Raw genomic sequence first — 20,500 nt, forward strand, 5'->3', positions numbered from 1 at the left:
GTTATTCTTTGAGTCCTTTCATAAACTATACTTCCTTGCCTCTAACTCCATTTCTTTCTAAATAACTCAGTCAAACTGAAACCAAACTGTGTGATTAAATTTGGTACTTTATTAAACCCAGAGCTGAGCTTCAAATTTCATTTCTGATTTACATCAAGACTTCTACTTTCATTCCCCCTAGACCATTTAGCTCCCACTCATTTCACCCCCACTGTCCCTGAAACCATTACTTGAACTTTGAACTGTATACCCCCCCCCTCCCCCATAGTGAGCCCAGCACATAGGAGAGAGCGAGTCCAGCACAGAGAAGAGAGCAAGGCCAGTGCAGTGGAGAGACCAAGCCCATGGCAGACGGAGGCCAGTTTAGTGGAGAGTGAGCCCAGCGCAGGGGAGAATGAGCCCTGAGGCAACATCAGCGTGGTTGGCCCAGCAACTAAACATGGTGCCTGAAGATTGGTGACTTCAATGTTGGTTGGGTCTGGTGCTGACAGCAGTGGTGGAAGGGCAGCAAGGCAACATCGACCGTGGCCATAGACTCCATTATTGATATGCCTGGTGCAAGTGGTTGTAAAGGTAAATTGGCCTAGGAGCAAAAGATGATGCATGAGAATCAGTGACTAGGTTTGGCCTGGTGAGGTGGTGGTGGTTCTAAGCTAGCTTAGAACTCAAACATAGATGGACTTCTCTTTAAGCTATACCTTTCTATTTTCTCCTATTCTTATCAAAATGGCACTGGTTATGGTGACAAATGGAAGCTTTTAGCAACATTTTATTGTATTTCAATGTACAATACATGTGACAATAAAATAATGAATTCATTCATTTTTGTTTGCCTCCCAGCTTTTATTCTTCTCAATCACCCACTCATATTTTCACACTGTGAAGGTGCCCTGTGGGATGGAAAAGGTCAGAAATCGCATGACATCAGGTTATAATCCAACAGGTTTATTTGAAATCACAGGCTTTTGAAATGTTGCTCCCTAATCAGTTGAAGTAAAAAGAAGCACACAGGCACAGAATTTATAAGCAGGGGGGATTAAAAGAATATACAGATGGTATGAGTGGAATGTCAACAGGCTGAATAACAGCTCCTTGTGTGATCAAAAGTGTCAGAAGGTGTGAGTAAAGTGTCAACAGCTGAGAAACAAGTGAAGACATGACCGACGATCCAATTAATTGAGGCAGAGAGATATTTACTAACCAATATTATATAATTATAATGGTGCTGGAGACAAACAAATGGCTGCAATAACATGATAGGTTTAAGACCCTCGCATGCCAGAGGGTCTAACCAAAGGAGCAAGTAATCCAAAACTATACAAACAGGTGTCAAAACAGGATAGTGAATGAGATTTTACAAATACTGGAGTGCAAAATGTTCATGAATGCCTCTTTCAAGCACGTTGCCACGAGAATAACAGGCTTTGTGAAGAGAATTTTCCCCTACCGTCACGAGTCCTATAAAAATAAAATGTTGCAAGGCAAAAATATTGTCAATCATTGCAACCCTGTAACTACTATGAAGTACTTCATGAAAATCGTCATACGTATTCCAGAAAGTGTTTTCTTGAAGGGTGTAGTTTAGATAGAATTGCAAACAGAAATTGGATTTTTCTTCTGAATCGAGGGAGCCTTGAACCTTTAAATTTGTAGAGACTTCATGGGAGACTGAATTCGTGATTTCTGAATGTACCTGGATTGTGATAGACTTTATGCCTTTCACCATGCAAAGCTTTATTTCTTCAGAATCCCTAATACATTATCATCAGACTAATGACATTATCATTCGACAATGATTTTCTTCTCAAACTCGCCTTCTAGGAACAGTTGATAATCCTGGACCCAGTCACAGGTTGTCACCAGTTACGTTTTCAGTGGGTTAAATGTTCTGTTACTCAGGTTAAGGGATTCCTCCGGCATCTGCTTTTTTTCACGTTCTGTCGATCAACGGGTAAGATTGGAAACGCCTTAACAAACTGTTCCGCCCAAAAATGCCGACAATATGGGTCTCATTTATTCACCGAAATTGGGATGTGGAATGAAAACCAAAATCAATCAGCATGGTCACCGTGACATTGCAAGTAATTGTTCTTATCTGTCTTTCACAATGCGACTGCTGTTTGGGGCGAATGTAACGCGAGGAGTGAGGAAGGCGAACATTGATTTTCTTTGATAGTTTACGCCGCTAGTTCTGTACTCCTCAGGACTGGGTGAATTAAATTGAAATATGTGGAGATTACTGAAGATAACTTTTACTTAGCTTTTGATACTTGCCCCAACGACGCCCCGGTGACCCTACAACCTGCTTTGAGATTTCTTCCCGATCATGCCATATTTTTATAAGTTTGAAGGGTTTTTGTAGGTTTGCTTGCCTATTTGCCTACCCCAAAATGAATATTTTAAATAAAAAAAAATCAGCATGCTAAATTGAAGACAAATTAAATAATAGGAGCTGAAATTATATCCAAAAAGATGGGCGGAGTGAGAGAGAAAAATAAATGATTGTCTTTCAGGCAGATTCTGGAAGTAAGATTACGCATAGTGCAATTTACTGCGTACCTGCATTATGCATTCATTTGTCATTCTGGCACTGAATCTAAATTATTTTCCCAGAAAGAGCTTTCAGGTGACTAACAAGTCCGACGTACACACTCTGTGTTACCCGTCGGGCAGATAGTGGTGGGGAAAATGGGAGGGCTGGGACCCCTCCTTCCCTTCAAAAGCTCAGCAGGTCCGGCAGCATCTGTGAGGAAGAAAAATCAAGAGTTAATGTTTCAGGTCGGGCGATCCTTCCTCAGAACTTCAGCTTATCATTAGCTCAGAGCGTCCAAATGTACAAACCCTTTCCCTTCACTTTAGGAAGTCTTAACCCAGGGTTTCCAGATGTCAAAGAAGATGTTATACTTTGTCAAAGAGGCTCCAGGGTGGTCCTTGTTGCTTTTCCTCTGTCCCTTTGCACTGTAAAAGCTCCAATGAGAGCACTGGCTTCAGGATGCTAATGTCAGGGATTTAGGCCAATGTGGCCATTCCAGCAGAAATGATCAAGTGCAGTCAATGCTTCAATGCCAGGGATGTTTGCATAAGCAAGATCACTGATGTTGGTGTGCATCTTCTTACCAATGGATTCACAGGGTTTATGAATTCAACACAGCTGGTACCTATGCAGGGTTTATTACACATAGTCCTCATGTGAATAATACACAAAGCGCAATTCAGGAGTGAGCTGGAATGCTGCAAGATGCAATGCAGAAACTTGTCAAGGCTGCTGAAAGAGCACGTTACAAAGCAGTGACCTGTATTGTCTGGTTTCAGGAATCTCTGGACATCAGAGTTCATTCTAAGAAAAATAAACAAACAGCCAAATTCACAGATAACAAAAGCCAAATTCACAGATAACAAAAGCCAAATTCACAGCTGACCTTGGAGAAACTTGTGTATGGGAGCTCAGGGGAACAGCTAAGTGGCATTTTAAAGTATGATCTTATTGTTTTACTTTTCTAAATCTATAGTAGTGACTAGAGTGGTTTCTTTTGATTATATGTTTTTATTGAGATCTGTCTCTTGATTAAACTTTAAAAATATAAAAACATAGGTAGTATGCTAGCTTGGAGCAGTGTTTTTAGAGCAGTGTTTTAGAGCAGTAACATTGTGTTGTTTTCTGTGCCTATAGATTGTTAAACTGCAAAGATGACCTTTAGTAGAGTGTTATGGTCTTCCTGTTAGATGTGGGGTTTAGGGAGACTTTCAATGTTGCTGAGGATTATGTCTGAGGAAGTGTGTTTCATTGTAAATACTATTGGATCACATGGATTGATTGGAGCAGCAGTGGTAGGTAAATAGAAATTTACAGGAGCTGGGGGATGGATAGCAGTTGCAGGGAACGAGATAAATCAAAGATACAGCCAGGTAGACGGGTGACCTTCAGGAATAGTAGCAGAGGGAGGCAGGTAGTGCAGGAATCTCCTGTAGCTATCCCCATCTCAAGCAAGTATGCTTGTTTTGGAAAATGTCAGGGGTGATGGACTCTTAGCAGAATGTAACACTGACATCCAGATTTCTGGTACTGAGACTGACTCCATTGTAATGAGGGGTATGCCAGGTTCCAAGCAATTGATCATGATAGGGGACTGTCCTGTCAGAGGCACAGACAGATGGTTCTGCGGCTGAGAGGGAGACATCTGAATAGTGTGTTGCCTCCCTGGAGCCAGGATCAAGAATATCTCAGAGAGGGTGCAGAATATTCTGAAAGGGGAGAGGGACCAGCAGGAGGTCATTGTACACATTGGAACTAATGACATTGGAAGAGAAAAGGATGAGATTCTGGGGAGGAAATATAGGAAGTTAGGCAGGGATCTAAAATGTTGATCCTCAGCTTACTGCCAGTGCCATGAGCTAGTGAGTGTAGGAATAAGAGGATAGGGCAGATGAATGACTGGCTGAGGTGCTGATGCAGGGGAGAAGGATTCACATTTTTGGATTATTGGAATCTCTCTTGGATAGAAGTGCTCCGTACAAGAAGGATGGATTTCACTTGAATTGGAAGGGGACTAATATACTGGTGGGGAGATTTACTAGAGCTGCTTGGGAAGATTTAAACTAGTAAGGGGGGATGGTAGGACCTAGGGAAACAGTGAGTGAAGAGATTAGTCTGATACGGGTACAGATGGGAAAAGGTGTAAGTCAAATAGGTAGGGCAGGCAGGAACAAAGTAGAGAACAAGGTAGGACTGATAAATTATACTACATTTATTTCATTGCAAGAGGCCTAACAGGTAAGGCGGATGAACTCAGGATGTGTTTGGAAACATGGGAGGGGGATATCATAGCAATTACAGAGACATAGTTCAGGGATGGACAGGATTGGCAGCCTAATGTTTCATGGTATAGATGCTATAGGAAAGGTCTAAAGGGACGGGGGGGGCAAGAGAGAAGGGGGAGTGTCGGTTTTGGTGAGGGATAGCATTACGGCTGTACTTAGGGAGGATATTCCTGGGAATACATACAGGGAAGTTATTTAGACGGAAGGGAGATATAAGAAAGGATGAATACCTTATTGGGATTTTACTGTAGACTGCCCAATAGGCAGCAGAAAATTGAGAAACAAATTTATAAAGAGATTTCAGTTATCTGTAAGAATAATAAGGTGGTTATGGTAGAGGGTTTTAGCTTCTCAAACATAGGCTGGGACTGCCAAAGTGTTAAGGGCTTGGATGGAAGGGAATTTGTGCATAAAAGGCAACTCTCTGATTCAGTATGTGGATGCACCTACTAGAGAAGGTGCAAAACTTAACTTACTCTTGGGAAATAAGGCAGGGCAGGTCAGCACAGGAGCACTTTAGAGCCAATGGCCATAACTCAATTGGTTTTAAAATAGTGGTACAAAAGCATAGACTGGACCTAAAAGTCAAAGTTCTGAATTGGAGGAAGGCCAGTTTTGACAGTATTAGGCAAGAACTTTCAAAAGTTGTTTTGGTGGGGGAGTGGGATGGGGTGAGGGTGCGTGGTCAGATGTTTACGGGTAAAGGGATGGCTGGAGAATGATGAGGCATCAAAAATGGCAAAACGAGAGTTCAGACACAATATGTTCCTGTTAGGGTGAAGGGCAAGACTGGTAGGTGTAGGGAATGCTGGATAAAAAGAGAAATTGAGGTTTTGTCAAGAATAAGAAGAAAGCATATGTCAGGAATAGACAGCAAAGATCAAGTGAATCCCTGGAAGAGTAAAAAAGCTGTAGCGTTATACTTAAGAGGAAAATCAGGAGAGCAAAAAGGGGACATGAGATCATTCTGGCAAATAGTCTTAAAAAGAATCCAAAGGGACTCTACAAATATATTAAGGACAAAAGGGTAAATCAAGAGAGAATATGGTCCATTAAAGATCAGCAAGGCCACCTATGTGTGGAATCGCTGGTTATGGGAGAGATAGTAAACAAGTATAAATGAGTTTTTACTGTGGAAAATGATATGGCAGATAGAGAACATGGGGAAATAAACAGCGACCTCTTGAAAAATGTAGATATTACAGAGGAGGAGGTGTTAAATGTCTTAAAACCCATAAAGGTTGATAAATCCCTGGGACCCGATCAAGTATACCCTAGAACTCTATGGGCAGCTCAGGAAGCGATTGTTGGGCTCCTTGCTGATATAATTGTATCACTGATAGCCACAGTCAAGGTGCCAGGAGATTAGAGGTTGGCTACGTGGTGTCACTATTTAAGAAAAATGACCATGAAAAGCCAGGAAACTACAGACCAGTGACCCTGACATTGGTGATGGAAAGTTGTTGGAGAAAATCATGAGAGACAGGAATTACATGCATTTGGGAAGGCAAGTCCTGATTAGAGATAATCAACATGGGAAATCATATCTGACAAATTGTTTGAGTTTTTTGGAAAAGTAACAAAGAGGATTGATGTGTGCAGAGTGTTGGACATGATCTATATGGACTTCAGTAAGACATTCAACTGAAGAAGGGTCTAGACCTGAAACGTCAGCTTTCCTGCTCTTCTTACACTGCTTGGCCTGCTGTGTTCATTCAGCTCTACACCTTGTTATTTCAGGTTCCTCATAGTAGATTGGTTGGCAAGGTTAGATCATACAGAGTAGAGGGATAACTAACTATTTGGATACAGAATTCGCTCAAAGGTGGAAGACAGAGGGTAATGATGGAAGGTTTCTTTTTGGATTGGACTGTGACCAGTGGTGTGCCACCAAGGATAGCTGCTGGGTCCACTGCTTTTTGTCATTTATATAAATGATTTGAATGTGAACATAGGAGGTATGGTTAGCAAGTTGCAGATGATACCAAAATTGGAAATGTAGTGGTCAGCAAAGAAGAATACAACGCGATCTTGATCAGATGGGCCAATGGGCCAATGGGCCGAGAAGTGGTGGATGAAGTTTAATTTAGTTAAATGTGAGGTGCTAATTTTGGAAAGGCAAATTGGGAGAACTTATACACTTAATGGTAAGGTCCTGGAGAATGTTGCTGAACAAAGAGATCCCGGAGTACAGGTTCATAGTTACTTGACAGTGGAGTTGCACGTAGATAGGATAATGAAGAAGGTGTTTGTTATGCTTGTTTTTATTGGTCAGTGCATTGAGTGTAGGAGTTGGGAGGTCACGTTGCATCTGTACAGGACATTGGCTAGGCAACTATTTGGAATACTGCATGCATTTCTAGTCTCCCTGAAATAGGAAGGATGTTGTGAAACTTGAAAGGATTCAGAAAAGATTTATAAGGATGTCGCCAGGGTTGGAATTTTTGACATATAGGGACAGGCTGAAAAGACTGGGGCTATTTTCCCTGGAGCGTCAGAGGCCGAGGGGGTGACCTTATAGAGATTTATAAAATAATGAGGGGCATGGATAGGGTAAATAGACAGAGTCTTTTCCCTGGGGTGGGGGAGTCCAAAACTAGACGGCATGGATTTATTTTGAGTGGAAAGATTTAAAAGGGAATTTTGGAGCAACTTTTTCACATAGAGGATTGTGCATCTATGGAATGTGCTACCAGAGGAAGTGGTGAAGGCTGGTGCAATTTTCATATTTAACATACACCTAGATGAGTGTATGAATTGGAAAGGTTTAGAGGGATATGGGCCAAATGCTGGGACGTAGGACTGGAAGTATTTAGAATATCTGGTCGGCATGGACGACTTGGAAAGAAGGGTCTGTTTTTGTGGTGTATATCTCTATGAATCAATAGTCTGAAGGGCAAGGTTGTAGATCCATGTGAACACTTCAACCTGCAAAATTGTCTCTAAGCTACATACAATGGTAACTTGAAACAGTTTTGATATTCCGCCACTGTCGCTGGTTAAAATTTCTGGAAATATCCTAACAGCACAGTGGGTGTCCATGATCTTCATGGACTACATTCATGTAGGCCTGCACCACCACATCTTGAGGGCAATTAGGGATGGGTTATGAATGCTTGCCTACACAGCAATATCCATGAATGGATATAAATAATAATAATAATAACATATAAAAATGGGTGTTGAAGTGATATTTCCATGGTTGCTTGGGTGCCCTCATACTGCTGCCAAATTGTGCCTGTGAAATGTCTGAAATCAAGCACCCAGTGAGAAAAAGCTCCTAAATATGTCCAGTCTCACATCTGATATGTATCTAAAGGTGTAGTCTGTTAGAAAAGGAATTTATCCATTTAGAAAAGAGCATTACTGTCGATTAAGGTCCTGTCAGTGTACCATAATCCACATATCTTCAAATCTTTCTCCAGGAATTCATCCAACTCTTGTTTTTTGAAAAAGTTAATTCCCAATAGTCCCCTTCTTTAGTCTCTTCCATACACTCACCATCATTTGCATAATGTCAATATTGCATTTTCATTCCATTTTCCTAATGCAAAAATCATAAGATAGTTATAATGAGGAACTTAATTTTCTGACTATAGTCTGGGATAGAAGTAATATAAAAGGAAATGAAAGGGATGATTCCTGGAATATGGTCAAGAAAATTTTCTATACTGGTGTGTTTATGGTCCAATGAGAAAGAAAGCACGACTTGACCAGCTTCTTGGCGTGAGGTAGGCCAAGCCAATCATCAGCGGATGAATGTTTGTGATAATTGTATTGTAAGGTTTAGGCTGACTGTGGAAAAAGACTAAAACAACACAGAGTTAGAATAATTAATTGGATGGAAGCCAATGTCAATGGGGTAAGGGCAGATCTGAGTCAAATAAATTGAAATCAAAGGCTTGAAGGAAAGATTATAGCTGAACAATGGGCTACCTTCAAAGTAGATTTAAAGTTTATGTATTTGTCACATGTTCTCTGTATAAGAATACATAAGCAGAGCAAAAAGTGCACAAAGTCGCCATTCTCTGGCACCTACTTGTTTATAAAAACAAGAATTAAAAGATTTAACAGAGCCAAATGGTAAGTAAGAAAGAAAAAAGTCCAGATCCCAGATTCCAAAGCGCCACCTCCATAACGATGCTGATGCCTCCCCAATCCTCAGGACACCCCAGGAGGCCGTCGCCACTACTGTGTGAAAAGCCCGCTCTTGCTGTCACTGTCGCTGCCGCTGCCCCATTGGCCTGTTTTTGCCACCGAACTGGCCCACTCTTGATCTACCATTGTCATCCTCACCCACCTTGACCCATGCTGCAGGACACACCCTGCAAACCTAGCCCTTCCATGTGGCCTATGGCCGCGACCCAACTCCTTAGGTAGGTTTTAGGTATGTAGTTAAAAGGGCGGGTGGTGGGCGGGATAGAATTGCCATGACCCGAATCCTTAGATAGGTCGTTAAAAGGGTTGGGGATGGTGGTGATATAATTACTGCAGAAAGGAGAGAAAAGAAGAGAGAAAAAAGGAAAAGGAAAGGGAACAAGCGAGCACAGCGAAGCTCTGAATGGAGTGACTTACCCTGCTGCTGCCTTGCCTCTGGCAATAGAGGAATTAAGGCATAGTCAATTTATAATCATTTAGAAGTGATAGATACAGCAAACAAATCTAGAGCTCCCTGGATGACAGAAGAGAAGAAAATTAAGATAAGGAAGAAAGTGTGCATATGACAGATCACAGGCAGAAATACAACTGAAACCAAGCTGAATATGAAAGGATCAAAGGGAGAGCAGAAATTTAAATTAGACAAACAAAAAGGGAATACGAATAAAAACCGGCAGCTAACATAAAAGAGAATTCCAAAATCTTCAATAAGCATATCAATAGTAAAAGATTGGTAAAAGGTGGGACAGGGTTGATTATTAATGAAGAAGGGGATTTACAGATGGCAAAGGCCATACTGATGTGTTGGTGATTATTTTACATCTTGTTTGCCAAGGAAGCAGAGGAAGAAATTAAAGCATGAGAAGATTTTAAAGGGATTAGGTGGAGGTATTGAATAGTGCATGTTCCAAGAGGCAGATGCAACATCTGTTTGATGAAGGATGAAGGGTCTAGGCCCGAAACGTCAGCTTTTGTGCTCCTGAGATGCTGCTGGGCCTGCTGTGTTCATCCAGCCTCACATTTTATTATCTTGCAACATCTGTTTGTTACATTTCTGTTTTCTTTGGTGTTCTTAAATAAAAGTGAATGCTTTGAAGCAATTTAAGGTTTTTTTGTATGCGATGTTCCAACGTTGAGCAATGAATGGCACTTAGGCTACAGTGGGCATTGGGGAAAGAATAGCAGTAACTTAGAAAGGGTGCCCACGGACAGGTGAGATGTATGGCCTGGTACTTAAACACAATGGAAGTAGGAAATGCAATTGTATGTATAAAGAAGTGTCAAATGTGCCACTTATGTGCTGTGAGAAGCATTGTGTTGTAGATGCTATTCCAGTATGTGTACGGTGAAGGGCCATTCTGGACCGCCAGTCCTTGATTGTATGTACATCTGTGGTTCAAACGTCGTGCCAGCACTGGGGACCTTGGGATATTCTGGCAGTGGTGGATATTTACACCTATATTAAACTGGAAAATCAAGTTAGAATTGCACCAACTAGGCACATGGTACTCAGTTAATAAGGGATGTTTAGGATATAGTGCAAGAAAACCTGCTAAGTCTTGTAGATAGACGCCCTCCATGAGCCTCAAAGAAAATGACACTTACCTGATTTCTGGTAAAATTCAGCCCAGTAATTTTAGACAAAATTAATAGTCACATGCACAAATGAGGGTTAGTTAAAGAAAGTCAGCAGGGATTTCTTAGAGGAAAACCATGCTGGTCATTAAGTCTTGGAGATTTGAAGGTAGTATGGATTAAAATTCTCACATTTGGTATGATATTTCCAATTTATGCAGCATTATTTCCCTGTCTGTTAGTTGCAAAAACATGTATGAAAACTCCACATTAATTTTGTTCTTGTTCTTTGTTTATAGTCCCTATCAGTTTCATTACTTTCCCGATTTAAATATATAATTTCTGTTCTCTGGCCTATATTGGTTTCAATATGAAAAAGTAAAGATTTGCCTTGCTTATGAAACCAATGTAGGCCAGAGAACAGAAATTATATGTTTAAATCGGGAAAGTAATGAAACTGATAGGGAGTATAAGCAAAGAACAAGAACAAGAACTTCAAACCATTACGTACTTGCATTTTTGCCAACATTTTGTGTTTATATTTTACTGCACTTTTTCTAACTGAAATATGATAATTTTGAATTACCAACTCTCATTTATGCCATTCCATTCTAAACACCTCCCAGTCAATCACCTTTATTTAGATTGTGTCTCATACCTCAGAAGTTCCTTTTCAAATATTGATTTTGGACAGTAATGCTTTTCTTTCTAGTGCCAGCCTGTTATTTAAAACCGTACTTTGGATATGGTTTACCAGTTTGTTCTCTTGTTACAATTTGCTCCTGTCTTGTGGGATATTGCAAAACCTGAAGTCCAATGTAATTTCTTCCTTGCTGGAAAAATCTTCAAACATGTGCCTTCTAATGCCCATGACAGCATTTTCTACAGGATTTACTAAACTCAGTCACATGTGATAACCAAGTCATACAGCACAGGAGGAAATTGGACTCATTATGCCTGCCTGGAGTGAAAATTGCAATGATTTCAAACTTCTTGCGATATCTGAAGAATCCACATTTTTTCATTGTTTCCTACATCACAACAACAGCTATATTTCAAAAGTACTTCACTGATCATGAGAAATCATGAAAGACGTTACATGCCTGTAAGTTTTTCTTTAACTTTAATCAAATTTATTCTCTATTATAGTAAACATTGGCCAGTTTAAAAAGCCCATTCTGCTGATGGCTGTGTTTCACACGAGCCTCTCCTAGCTCTTTTCATCTCTTCAAATCAGCATGACCTTCTATTCCTTTCTCTTTCATTGGTTTTCCAGCTTCCTCCTCAACTACTTCTTGTGGTACTGACTTCGCCTTCAAAAATGCTGCTTTATATATAATTCTAAGGAAGAATATATGCTTGAAATGTTACATTACTTTTTCTCTGTGCAGTTGGGTAATAGATTGGAGAAGAGCAGATTTTGAGGGGCTGAGAATAGAACTTGACAAAACAAAATAGGCAACAATACTGAGAAACAACAACACAGAGCAACAGTAGTCAGCATTTAAAAAGGCAATTGTCAGACAGCAGGCAATATATAATTAACAAAAAGAATAGAGCAAATTAAATTCTATGAGACTTCATGGATGATAAAAGGCACAAGTGAACATATTAAGTTAAGAAAGAGGTATTTACCGAGTACGTAGACAGCAGAAGAATGAATGATAGAAGAATATGGAAGGAGTAGGACAAAAGTCAAACACCATTACTGTTCACAATTTAGGTGAATAATCTAGACTTTGGAATTAAAAACACAATGTTTATATGTGGAGATTGCAGCCAATTGGGCATGTTAGTCAACACAGAAGAAGTCTGCATTAAAACTGGACATTAATAAGCTAGCAGATTGGCCAAATAGATGTCAGTTCAATATAGATAAAGGTGAAAAAGTATACTTTGGTAGAATAACGAAGGTATTTGCAATTGGGAAAGCATATTTAGTTGGGTTAGAGGATTAAAGGGACCTTAGAGTACAAATATATAAATCACTAAAAGTTGTACCACAGCTTAGCAAGGCCATTTGAAAAAGCAAACAAGAACTAGCTAGGCTAAACACATTAAAAAAAATGCTCAACCTGCACTGAACTTTGTTGGAACTACTCTTAGACTATAAAATGAATTCTGGTTACCAGATTATACAAAGGATATGAAGATACTGGAGAGGATGCCAAGAGGAATTACAAGGATGTTATCAGAAATTTGTGGGTATACATATTGAGAAGAGTTGGCAAGCTGGGTTTCTTTTCTATCAAAAAAGGAAAACTAAGGGGTATCTTAATATTGGTCTATAGAATTGATAAGGTTTTGGTGAAGTTGATATAGAGAGGAAGTTTCCTCTTGCAGGGAAATGTGTAACTAAAAACTGCCAACATAAGATGGTCGTCGAAAATCGAATAGGGAATTCTGAAAAACATTCTTTTCCCAAAGAAACCCATTACCACAGGGAGTGGTTGAAGTGAATAGCATGGATGCATTCAAGGGAAAGCCACAGGAACACATGAAGAAAATGTTTACGATGGTAAGAAAAGATGGGAGCAATCAAGAGTGGAACATAAATTCTGGTATGGACAGGTGGGGCTGAATGGCCTGTTTCTGTGCCATTTATCCTACATAATCCTATGTCAGATGCTAATGAAACTACTGTGTATTTTCAGCATTTCTATTTTATTTCATATTTTCTTCCACATATGGCATTGCAGTTTCTACCCTGATTAATCCACGAGATAACTTGCCAGTGTGAATGTATTCTTAAGTATTTTTAGCTAGACTGAAAATGTAATGTTAAAAACTGCAGAATTTTGGCCCTGTTGTATAAGTCACTTTTGTTTTCTCATATCGTAAGGAATGTATTTTCAGCCTTGTGTTTATTTTTGCATTAGAAAATACCCAAAGTATTCTTTTTCTTCCAGAAATTTAATCCTGCAATCTCTGTTAGCAGATGGGTGATTTTTTTTCCTTGTGTCACTACTAAGTAAACATACCTTAAGGAAACTGAAAGATATGAGGAACTACTTTGATATTCTTTATGAAATGATTTTATCTGCATTTGTCATATAACTGGTATATCCTTTAACTCAAACAAAAATCATTCCCATGCATAATGAGATTTATTTTCTTGTGTAACATAAAGCAATGGATAACGGGTATTCATAACATTGGTGCTAGGGTCTCACAACAGGACTATTAATATAAATTATTTGCATAAAGTTATAAAAGATCTTCATTATTGACATTTTTGCATACATTTGGTGTTTCTGTTATTTTACTGGTCACCATAAGATATTTGTTGACACGAATAAATTGATCTTTGGGTAGATACACTTTCCTTGATGACCTGAAGAGGGCAGCGCACCATTTTCCTCACACTTTGAGCAGCTGGCAATGCAAAATAGTGTCAACATTAAGGGGCAAGGACAGCTCTGACTAATAGCAGGCAGCATTTGTTAACCTCCCACATCAAATCTTGGGTCATGCATGTTTTAGTATTGAAATCTTACTCTTTTTTCTTGTTATGCAAAGAGTAAACAAAAGAATCAACCATGGGTGAGTATATTGGTTAATCTGGTCATGAGAGAGATGTGCCAGTTTCTATCATGACTTCATTATTTTGTATTCTCAATTGACTAGAATATCTAACATGATGGAAGCAGTTCTAGAACTGATGGGAATTTTGAACAAGATTTGGAAAGAGAAGAACTAACTGGACTGATAAGTGTAGTGGAAGACTATGCTGTCAAATTGCAAAAGATGAACCAATAAGAAAGTACAATGCAAAAATAAATAAGTAACCATTGTCAGCAAGGATGATTGCATATGTATTCAAGGTAGTGCCTCATCCTGAATTAGAATCCCGAGGAGCATTAACATCATAGAGTCATACAGCCTGGAAGCAGACCGTCCAGTCCAATATGTCCGTGCTGACCAGATATCCTAAATTAATCTAGTTCCATTTGTCTGAATTTGGTCCATATCCTTTAAACCCTTCCTATTCATATGTGTTTCAGATGCCTTTTAAATATTGTAATTGTAACAGTCTCCATTGCCTCCTCTTTCCATACACACATACTCTGTGTGAAAATGTTGGCCCATAGGTCCTTTTAAATCTTTGCCCTCTTGCTTTAAACTTTTGACCTCGAGTTTTAGACTCCCCTACCTTGGGGAAAAGACTGTTGCTATTCACCCTATGCATGTCCCACATAATTTTATAAACCTCTATAAAGTCATCCCTCAAGCTCCGATGCTCAACTTGGCTAAAGAATAAAAGTGGCTATCAGTAACTGGTAATAGGGTTTAACAAATGAAAAGGAAAAATAATGTAGAGGAACAATCTAAATATTAAGAGATATGATGTTCATAACATAGTCTGTATATTAAACTAAAAATTCAGAATTGACATTGGGCAAACTGATATTTCAGATATGTTACAATGCAGAATGTATTGAATCAAAAATTGCAAGTGATAAATTAGCAAGTAATATAACTGAAGATCCAATTTTTTCTCCTGAATGAGTTGTAATTCTGTTAACTATAATAAGAAAAAAAATGGACAGGGCAATAGATTTAACTTAATGGAACAGTTCTGCTTCAGCAGAATTGGGGCTAATCATTGACATGGTTGAAGTCTTGACTCTTGGTGGCTAACTGACCTCTTCCAGAGATGTGCCAGAGATGGGGCATCAATTTGTTATTCTCTACTTCCAAAATCCCAGTGAAATTTACAGTATACTTAAGGAAAGAATGCTTCAGAATTTGGTCCTTCCGCCCAAGTGATCAGTCTCGTTTCTGAAGCATTCTGAATTCGTACTGCTGGGATGTTTGAAGAAAACGCCAATGGATCAGGGGATATCAATGTAGCAAATTAGTACAAGAGTGAGTGAATTACATGGCCTTTCTCATTTATGGTGGAAAATTCAGCGAATCTGAAAATGCACATGTGTGCCATGGGCCTGATCTCCATCTCAATTTAATACTTAACACAAATTCGTCAAAGACATAAACTCTGCAGCTTTTAGCTTCTGGAGTTTTCTAAGCAACTCGGAACATTTTTCCCAACTGTAACTGCTTTGGGTTTGCTATTATACTGGCATTTGAGTGGCCATAGACCTGTTTCATTGACTGAAAGTCAGACACTGCACCTTATTCTGGATGGTTCTGATTTTCTGAGTTTCTGGACTCTGTTGCCAGACAACAGCAGGTTTCTCTCCTTTTTGCTTACCAGTACATTGAATGGTTCACCTCAAAGATTATTCTTGTAAACAAGCAAACATCTTGACATTTCTATACCATTCACAGAACTCTAAAATTGAGCTAAAGCTATGTTTTTCCCTTCTTAACACATACATTTAGAAATATAATTCAAACTTAAAGCAATACATAATTTATTTACTTTAGAATCCACATTTTCAAACATTTGAAAACTCATCATGTTGATTTGAAGTTCTACCTCCAAATTTGCTCTCCAACAAGTGAACAGAGACCATGAAGTTGGTCACTGAAATAATAATATAATCTTTGTGGATATTTTTCATTATGCTGATGGAATTATCAGAGCCTCTGATCTGATTGTTACAGGCACAAAGCCATTGACAGCTTTCTGGGTCGTCTTTGCCACTGCCTTAGCACAGCCTCAGCGTAGGAAATTGAGATGAGAGTCGATAACACGCATGCTCACAATTATCAGTAGCATTAATTCTGCAAGTCTGGACCCCCCTGTAAAATCCTGAGGCAAAGTAAATGCTCATGGAGTGAACATAATATTGGGAGCAATATAACCTTCCTCACCTGGTTTCAGGCTCATGAACTGGATTTGCTACCCATCTGTTAGGACTCCCCATTTCATTAAACAGAAAGTCAACTTTAGAAAGTCCTAAAGCCATGTTCCTCATAAATCTGTCAGTTTTCTGACTGGCAGATTGTTAAAATTGCTTCAAATGTGTTTCTGTCACCTTCTCCATGCATTTTGTCTCTTGCAAGTAGACCTGTCCGCAAAGGACATTTAAAACCCTTAAAGGGTGATGTGCTTTTCAGGAAGCTGTTAATACTATAAGTATGTCTGTTTAATTTATTTAATATAATTCACACACTGTAATTCTAAGGAACTAAAACTATTATAATATGAAAATGTTGCCAAATTAACATGAGTAAAAGCTGCAGTAAGTTTGATAATGTAACATATTGGCCTGAATTTTGCAGCAGTAAAGTGAAACTCACAGCATTTGTTGTCCTTAAATGAAAGCATCAACCTGATGTTGGCACATGTGCAATTAAATGCAGAAATTCAGAAGTTGCTGTCAGTGATTCTGCTGCTCCAGAAGGTGCACTGTTGAGGTCCTTTATACACCCAGGACTGCAATCACCTGGAAATTTCTGACCTGCTGAGAAGCTTCACTCTTATGCATTTATTCTCCTTGCAAAATCCTTGAAGAAGATTTTCCTGCTGAATGAACTGTAGATGAATTTTTAACAGCTGACTAAGTTCATAATTATGGTTAAGCAGCCTCATTTGCTGTGAAAAACAAGTTTTTATATTTGTGGATTGCCGAATCTCTCCATTATGAATGTAAACTAAAGAGAATTTTAAAATGTTGAATTTATTTATGATAGTTTAGCTTCTACCTTAATCTCATGAGTATGGTTCAACATTTATTTTGCTCCCTGTAAAATTTGAACATTTTCACCAAATGATTGTGGTCTTTTTATCAATGGTTTTACTCTCCAATTTTCTGTTTGTGGAAACATGCAAAGTGATTTGCTGCTTATCCTGTGAGATGACATCACTGCTGGTGGATGTTTGGAGATTCCTTGGACTTGGCAACGGATTTAAGCTGCTATCCAGAAAGGAGATATCTTTGCCAAAGAGAACGCTAGATCTTTGTAGGCAGCTTACTTCAAAGTTGAAAGTGATCACCATTGTTTGATTACTGACTACAAACCAGACCATTAGCATTTCCTGTGTTGCACAATATATATTAACAATTTTTCTTTGGAATCAGTGTCTCATATTTTTATAAATGTTATGTTAATTTGTTTTCTTCCTTAATATTTGTATTCTGTTTCCAATTTCAACTTTCTTAAACTTGATTCCTAAATGTAAAGAATCTTGATAAATGTAAAAATTTGTACAAATGTTAACAAGCTATAACTTTGTGTAAAGTTGGCTGCAATGCAAATGAGGACATGAATTTTCATCATTTTCTGTGGTACCAAATTAAAGATTCCTCCATTCATGTAATAAATTATACATACCTTTCAAGACAGAAAGATAAAGCCTCAGGTTTCTTTTGAAGGAGAGGTGATGGCCTAGTGATATTATTGCGAGGCTATTAATTGTGAGACCCTGGAAATTTTCTGGAGACCTGAGATCAAATTCTGTCATGGTGGAATTCGAGTTCAATTAAAGTCTGGAATTAAGAGTCTAATGATTACCATGGCATTGTTAATTGATGTAAATCCATCTTGTTCGTTAATGTCCTTTAGGAAAGAAACTGCTGTCCTTACCTGGACTGGTCTACATGTGACAAAGAACCCATGTGGTTGACTCTTAATTGCACTCTGGGATAATTAGGGCCATTATAAGGTGGACAATACATGCACCTAGCCTGTGAGGCCTTCATCCTATTAATGAATAAAACAAAGTCGAGAGTGAGAGCTCAGTCTCTAGCTGTTGAATTGCTTTTTAGGCAACTCTGTATTAATAGCCAGATTTTAATAGCATATTCACTTTAAGAATTTTTTTTACAGACAACTGTTAATGGGTGATTTAAAATGGGTAATTGGATGGCATGTTGAAAATACTGAGTTCTATTGAACACTAAAGGCAGATAATGTGCATTGAGACATCTGATCAAACATCAAATACAATATCAAGTCATCCCTTCCCCTGACCACAAGGATCTGAAAAATTCAACAGAATTGGTGGATCAATTATTTATCAGAAATTTTAGTAAATATTTTGTTGAATAAGGACTAAACATGTCTGTAAATTGTGGCAAATATGATTTGAAGATAAACAAGCCACTTTTTGGACTTTTACAGATGATCCAGAGCAAAGGGGTTTTCAGAATGTCTGCAAAAACATCAAAGCAAGATGAACATATGGCATTGTCTGATGCAGCTTAAACAAACTCATTCGGCAAGTTGAAGATTTTTTTTGGCAACAGCCTCCAAACTCTAGTTGTAACAACTTAAAGCTGCCTAAGGGTTTTACAGGAAAATTTGCAAAGCAGACAAATTGCTGATAGATAAATCACTCACGCTGACCATTAGCTGTGTTTTTACATCAATATATGCACTATGTAAAGTGCTCAGTTTTGCAAGAACAAGCTTTAGTCATTTTGATATGCCTCCAAAGGCCAACCCTAAAGTAGTGAAACTAACTATGAATTAATTTATAATATGTCCCAATTTATAGCAAAATGTGGCTAACTGCCCTCTGGAATTGTTTAGCAAAACAGATAGTTATACCAAAGGAACACAGTAATCTGAATAGGGAGGAAACTGGATGGCATACCCAGTAAGGGCCTATGCACTGGAAATGACAACATCATAACCAACCCAAACAAAGGCAAGACTGGAATATGTGCAGAAATCTTTAGCCAGAAATGCCATTAGATGATCCATCTCAACATTCTTTAGAGTTCTCTAAAAATGCAGATGCCAGTCTTCTGCCAATTTGATTCGCTCCACATAATATCAAGAAACAGCTGTAGGAACTGGATACATTAACATTTGTGTGCTGGCACCATCCTGACTGTAGTTCTGAAGACTTATACTTGGGACTAGCCAGTTCCTATCTAAACTGTTGCAGTACAGCTATAACACAGGTATTGAACCAACCGTGTGGAAAATTGACCAGGCATGTCCTGTCTGCAAACTGCAGGGTAAATCCAATCCTGCCAATTACTGCCCCATCAATCTATTGTCAGCTATAAGAAAAGTGATGGAAGGTGTTGTTAGCAATATTGTCAATAGGTGGCAATTACAAACTCACTGATGCACATTTGAGTTCTGGCAAGGCCATTGGCTCCTGAACTTACTGCAGTCTTGTTCAAAACATAGACAAAAGAGCTGAATTCAAGAGATTAAGGTGAGAACAACTGCCTTTGATGTCAAGGCAACATTCAACTATGTGCGACATCAAGGAGTCCGAGAAAACCTGGAGTCAATGGAAATCACAAGGACTCCTCTCCATCATTGAGGTCATTACTAGCCAAAAGAAGATGGCTGTTGATGGTCAAGTACAATCTTCTCAGCCCAGGACATGGCTGCAGGATAGCATCAGAGGTCCAAACATCATCAATTGCTTCTTCAATGATTTTGCCTTCATTATAAAGTCAGAAGTAGGGATGTTCCGTCTTGATTGCATAGAGTTCATTAAGAGTTGCAAATCCTCAGATACTGCAGTTGCTTGTGCCCAAATACAGGAATTAGCCTGTACTGTTTAACACAGAGCTTAATGTAAAACAGTGTTGAATCAAAACTGAGAATACGTACGTTCAGGTTAAATTTGAGTAAGTGGCAGTGGAGGGGAACTAAAAATGGCATCCTAAGCAGACACACTTTGGTGAAAGCTGAACAAGATAGTTTACATTTTGTTTCTGTGAGGCTAACATAATTTAATCTCATTCAGGATTTCATTTCGGCAATCAGATAGCATGTCAATTGTGAGCTTCAAGGATTTGTACAAGACAATGAATAGGGTGAGCAGTGGTGAACAGTTGTATCGATGGTGTTTTGCAGAGGCTCTCCAAATTAGAACAATTCTAGATGGAATGTCCCAAATTGACCTGTTCCTGATTGAGGAGAGACATACCGGTTCACTTTCATTATTCCCTATCCTTCCTTTGATGGTAACCAGAATGTTTATTTATCTTTCTTCCAAGCCATGTTTTAAGAAGGACAAATTTAACCAAGCTTTCTTAGGTTAACAAATGAGTAAGTTTAGTGCTAA

At 38.8% G+C, this 20,500-nt stretch overlaps 1 long non-coding RNA gene across 1 annotated transcript in view; it reads right to left on the reverse strand.

The window, feature by feature from the left end:
* Positions 1–2,630: 2,630 nt before the first annotated feature.
* LOC132210920 (uncharacterized) overlaps positions 2,631–20,500 on the reverse strand; it is a 74,591-nt gene continuing 56,721 nt past the window's right edge. The window contains exon 4 of the long non-coding RNA XR_009447162.1: positions 2,631–2,743. This is a non-coding gene — a long non-coding RNA (uncharacterized LOC132210920). The remainder of the gene's footprint in view (positions 2,744–20,500) is intronic.

Source organism: Stegostoma tigrinum, chromosome 23 (assembly GCF_030684315.1).
Source record: "Stegostoma tigrinum isolate sSteTig4 chromosome 23, sSteTig4.hap1, whole genome shotgun sequence".
In the NCBI taxonomy this organism is placed as follows: Eukaryota; Metazoa; Chordata; class Chondrichthyes; order Orectolobiformes; family Stegostomatidae; genus Stegostoma; species Stegostoma tigrinum.